The sequence below is a fragment of the Anabas testudineus genome, chromosome 24 (assembly GCF_900324465.2).
Source record: "Anabas testudineus chromosome 24, fAnaTes1.2, whole genome shotgun sequence".
Classification (NCBI taxonomy): Eukaryota; Metazoa; Chordata; class Actinopteri; order Anabantiformes; family Anabantidae; genus Anabas; species Anabas testudineus.
In genome coordinates this window covers 17,595,718-17,601,717 of record NC_046632.1, presented here as the reverse complement: position 1 = coordinate 17,601,717, position 6,000 = coordinate 17,595,718, and the positions used below count along the sequence as shown (strand labels likewise).

Here is a 6,000-nt window from a genome sequence, read left to right as displayed (position 1 = left end):
GCGCGCTCCCGCTGCCTCGCCATCGAATCGAGCGCGTCGCCCGGGTTTGCGCGCGCGTCCCCGAGAAATAAAGGATAAAAAAAATAAAAACGAGGAGAAGGAAGAGGAGGAAGAGGAGGAAGAGGAGGAAGAGGAGAAGACAGAGAGAGGTAAACCCGCCGTGCTCCTCTGCTGCAGTGTCTGATTCTCCCTCCGCCGCCTTCATCATCATCATCATCATCATCACCCTCTCCTCTCTCCCCTCCTGCCTGTCTGTCTTGCCCCCCTCCCGCTCCTCCTCCTCCTCCTCCGCCTCCTCCTCCTCTATCCCGCTCTCCGCCAGTGAAGGCATGGCCAGATAGCACAGCGACAAAAGAGAGAGAGAGAGATTGGCAGAGAGACCTTGACAGAGACCGAGAGAGAGTGAGAGAAGGAGGCTGCAGACTTTCCGACCACAGAGGAAGAGGAGAGGAGGAAGGAGACACAGACACAGACACAGAGACAGAGACAGAGGAGTCTCCATCTTCGCCATTTCAGTATGTTTTCATTTCTTTCTCTCTAACAATCTGTGGCGGTTTGACGCACTTTATGCGCCTTTTTACGCGCCTGCGCCTTCTCCGTGTCTTGATGGTGCTGGTCTTCCCACAGCGTGTCAGTCATGCTTCTGTTGTTTCACGGCTCAGTTTTGGTGACAGTCTTTTATTTTATTCCTGCAATAATCTCGGGCTCTGACAGTGTTTGTGCACCGCTCTGTATGCGCCTTTATTCCTCCAACACTCCTGTAGCGTGTCAGTCCGGCTCCCGCTGAGTTTCCTACTTGTCCTTATTATATTTTTACATTTTATTATGTCATTATGCAGTGTTTCTATGGTGCTGGAGTGTGTGCCTTTGCCTTGGTGTGCCTTTGTTGTCTCACGTCTTCTATTTAGTTTCCAGTGCGTTCTAGTGCTGTGATATTCCCACAGTGAGCAGTCGTGACCTTACGCCACCTTTTGATTATGTTTATCCTCATGTGTCATTATGACAGTCACATATAATTATGGGGATGTGACTTGTGATTCCCAGTGCTGTGTAATATCTTTGTAATATTCCCATTATGTTCCTACAGGGTGCTATGAAGCCTGTATTGTTGCGCATACTGAATGTATGGACCTTAAAAATCCGCGCTGGGACCAGTGTGGATCACATTTTATATTTCTATAGGGTCTCAGTGCTCCTGAGCACAGTGAAGTGTGTCTGTGCTGCTAATTAGTGCATCTGCAGTGACCCTAAGGCACCTTTTTTATGAAGCTGATCCCCTCTGTATTCATTAGAGTATTTATTATATATGTGCAGCACCTCTATCAGTACTTCACTATCATCACCACATTATGTGTTTTACTTCCATTATGCTTCATGTTTAACACCAACTTATTTCAGTGCTTCTGTAAAGTGACAAAATATCAGTACATTAAATTATAAGAGCAACAAAGATGTATTTCAACTAGGACGCAGTGATTTAATGGAATCTGGTTTAGATTTAGCATCACAGACAAATAAAACTCTAATAAAATAAAAGAGGTTTGGAGAAATATTTCTTTGTTACTACTCCGTCTCCCTCATTTATATCTAGCAGCCATGGATATGTACAGGTACTCAGATCTTTTACTTAGAAACCAACAAACTGTGCAGAAGGTATATTATTGGATAATACTATTATTAATTACTGTCATTAATTATTCTGTGTACTGCTAAGTAGTAAATTTCCACTGGAGAGTGAAACATCTTATTGTAACCTGTAATAACACAGAATCTTTTATTCTAATTTGTATTTGTAATTTGAATCAGTTCAGTGGAATCAAATGTAAAATGTTTGTCTGAAGCGTAGTGAAGTAAAACACAGTAATACACAGTATTCTAAGTACTTTAAAATGAAATTAGAGTAAATCCACTGAGTGACTTTTGTGAATATACAAATGTTTTAATTTGTTTATTATCTGACGTAGTAAATGTGCTGGAAACTACACAGTCTTAGACTGTGTGGATGTTACCTGGTTTTCTTATAAACAACGATTCACAGATTTTCTCAGCTGAAAATGAACTTGATAAAACTGCAGTACTGTGAGTAATCCCAGGAGACTGGAGCCATTCATACTTAGTAAATATTCAGGTATAGTAAAGATATTTAAACCTTCTTTAAACTGTGTGTAAAATAAGTTTACACATCAATAATTAGCTTCTTTTATGTCGATTGATAATATATTCTGGGTTATTTCTCATAGGACTTCATCTGAAATTAATGCTACAGGTAGAGATTGAATCTGATAAATAACGAGTGAGCCCGTATGAAACTTAGCAACACTTTAAATCAAAAGTGTCTAAAGAAAACTTAATGAGCTTTTCTACAATTTGCCATCGATGTTGTTCTAATTCCAACATTAATCTCTGTCACCACGGCTTCTGTTTGCTAAGGCAGAAGTTTACAGGGAAGAAACTCAGGCTCAGGCTCTTATCTGCCCCCTCATGGTTAACCTTTGTAATCCTCCAAACATGCACAAACTGTGCACAGAAGTGTGTGAACAATGTAGGTGTTGATAACAAGGTGCTGTTGTTATCAACGTGTGCGTGTCGTAAGAGGCAAGTGTTTCCCTGACCGTGGTAGAAGTGTTAGAGGAGAGTGGTTTGTGATCAGAATGACGTTTGTGCTGTGTCACACACAACAAGGAAAGTTTTTCTGGGCTCTCATTAAAAATTGAAGATGCGCATGTGTGAGCATGACTAGTGGCAGCTGATCCCAGTCTAATAAGCAGAGAAGGTTTCTAACTCCTGCACAAATACGAGGACTATGGTGCCATAATGAAGCAAAAGACAAATCTTATTATAACAGTTACACTTTGACAATTTATTATTTAACGAGTTTAATTGAATTACTGTGAAAAACATACAAACAAACAGTGAATTATTAATTTTAAATGTCTTAATGCTTGACTGCAGGGGACTAGACATGAATTCACCAGCCTCTGTAACGTTGGCTGAATGATGGTTTTATTGCACTGCTGGTGATGGACGAGGCCAGTGGTTCCCAACTCCTGGTCTGTGGACTTGGTACTGGCCCAGAAAATTGGCTACGAAAAGTAGGGACCCACAGTTGTAGATGATCTTTGTGCAGCCTGTCTGGTTTGGAGCAAACAATCCTCTTTTCAGCTCTCGTGGAGAACAAGTGGAATCAGGACAATATATTATCTCTCTGTTAGAGGTGGTTCTGTTAGACCTGGTTTTATGGCTCTGCATGAATCACAGAGGACTGTCTCCTAGATGTTTTGCTGTGTAAACAAAGACATGAGGTGAACTCAGCTGAAAAGTAATGAAAGAAAAACTCCTTTATTTCCTGTCTGCTCTCTGCAGAGACAGACCCGAGCTGGTGATCGTTCATAACTGCGGGACAGAATAAACCTTCCTCGTCTGTGCAGCCCAGCACCACCTGTGTGTCACAGAGGATATTAAATACAGGTTCAGCTTACAATTGACCAGTCACAGCAGACTGCTGGTCACAGATAAATTCTCCTCTTACACCTGGAGGTCTTTTCACACCGCAACTCAGCCCCAGAGAAGCTTTCTGGAATCAACTGAGCCCTTAAGTTTAAATTATTGAGAGTTATCTTAACTTTTTATTAATCACCTGAGTTATTAAATATGTATTTGCAGCAACAACAATGAATTTAACTTTGCACCAAAGAACTGTTTAACCAAATATGCAATAAGCGAGGTGTGATTTTACCCTAATTAGAGCCACGTAGGATTCACAAAATGAAGGATTTGTCAAATAGGATGTTGGTATATTGTTTATTTATTGTTTTGTCATGACCACACATGTTTAAAATTGTGTATTTCTATGCTTCAGTTCTATTTTTTGGGTCGTGTCTAAAACCCTCCACAGAATAATTAAACTACTACTACGTATGTACTCACAGAGCTAAGGTTACCATACGTAACCAACGTGTTCATTGTGCTTCCAGACTGTGAACAACACAAACGAGAAACTCAATGTGCTGCTTAAGTGATGCTTCTGGTTTAGAGACGGCGTATAAGTACTCGTATAAGCAGCATAGCTCATTTTCAGAATGGGACAAACGAAATAACTATAAAAATACCCGAATCTATAGGCTCCAACATCCAACCCGCCCATGGCCATTAGGAGAAGTGCGGACGGTTAGGATAATGGACGGATGGATTCCTCAATCTGATTGGTCTGGCTGTCTGTAAATCATGTGATCCACCTCTATTCTAAAATGTCTCTGGAAGACGTTTCATCCGGGACTGAAATTTGGGTTTTAGCCACACAGCATCTGCTCCTTATGGAAGTGTCGCCAAATTCAGCTCAGTAAGCTGTGAGACATTAACATGAGGCTGACTGAAAATCTCTTGTGCATGTCTGCAGTGGGTTTAAAAAGACAGGGCTCCTTCATGATGGAGGCTCAGCTGATCACTGTCAAACCTCCGACACCGCTGACACCTCCTCCGAGCTGCCTGTCAGTCGTTGTGCCACTGGTCCAGTAAATCTGAGCTGCTGCCAGGACACGAATCAATCTGATTATCTATTTCTGATCAATGGAGCCCAGTAACACACACACGCAGTCAGCACAAAGCATCATCCACAATCTATTCTGGAGGTTCGAATGACTCATAGTAGAAAAACCACACACACACACACACACACATGCTAGTTAAGGACACGCTCGCACATTTTCAGTGAGTCATTGAGGGTAGATCCTGTTCTGCAGCATCTGTTTGTAAAATTCTTCATGTGAATGGTGGACTGACAGTTTCAGAGCTTTGGTTAATAAAAAACTTTTTTAATTTGCTCCGTCTACTTGACCTTTGAACTTTAACTTGTCACGCACTGATATGTCTGACATGACCTCTCGTGACACTTCTGTCTTCTCCGACTCTTTGATTTATTTGTACCTTACTCAATAATTCACAGTGGATAGAGGCGACTGCCCGAATGACCACTGCTGTTCACTGTGGTGATTCCTGCTCTCTGGTGCATGTTTGTCTAGAAAGGATCAATTAAAATCCTTCGTAACTGAATTTACAAGTGATTCGGATTTTGTTTTAACTCATAGAAACAGATTTATGATGCAGGGACTATAAATAAAAATAAAGAATTTCTATAATGTAAAATTTTAATGTTTTACTGCGTTCTAGGGCTGTAACACTTCTCCAAACCTGTGATTTCTGAGCCGTGGTTCTGTTCATACCTTTTCGTTTTTTGATGGTTGGGGACTTTCAAACCATGAATGACCAACAGTCTTTACTGTCCCTGAATGCAGCACACTAAGCCTGCAGCTGACATTAAACCTTCTGTTTAGACTAAATGTTACTTTTATAACATGAAGTCTGCCCAAAAAGCAAGTGACAGGTTCTCTCAACACAATAAATGTCAGATTTCTGGGATATTGTATTTAATTTGCAGGCGGTGAAGTGTGTGTTGCAGTTTCGGACTTGGTTTCAGAATTGTTGCTCGTCCACTGCATCGTAAAATGGCTGCCATCATGTAGTTATAAATAAAATAAATAAATAAAGCCTTAGCTTCTGAAAGAGACATTCAAAATCTAAAGATTTAGAAATTTTATTCCGCATCACTAATCTGTTTGTAATCACATTTGTGGTGAATTATTTCTATTTTTAATTGTAGTTCCACGTTATTCATCATACTCCCACCAAGCTAATAATAATCCAACAGTGCTGTAATAAATCCTCCATGAAGGTGATAATGTTCTGTTGATGTTGAAGCTGCTTTACTGATCATTTTGGAAGATGTTGCGTTGTGTTGGTCTATGTTTTATCACTGAGGCTAGGCTAGATAGCAGAAACCCCTCTGTGAATAATCAGATCACACTCTTAAATAAAAACATTTCTAAAACAATAAATGAACGTTATCACCTTTATGGAGGAGGATTTATTGCTGGGCTGCATCAGTTGTCTGGTCTCAAACACTCTAATTGAAGCAAGAATAATGATTGTGGATCTGTTGCCACT

At 40.6% G+C, this 6,000-nt stretch overlaps 1 protein-coding gene across 2 annotated transcripts in view; it reads left to right on the top strand.

Annotated features, from left to right (window-relative positions):
• The first annotated feature begins 378 nt into the window (after nucleotides 1-378).
• myt1la (myelin transcription factor 1-like, a) overlaps nucleotides 379-6,000 on the top strand; it is a 49,975-nt gene continuing 44,353 nt past the window's right edge. For both annotated transcript variants that reach the window (XM_026341465.2, XM_026341466.2), the window contains exon 1: nucleotides 379-515. The gene's annotated coding sequence lies outside the window, so the exon portion shown is untranslated. The remainder of the gene's footprint in view (nucleotides 516-6,000) is intronic.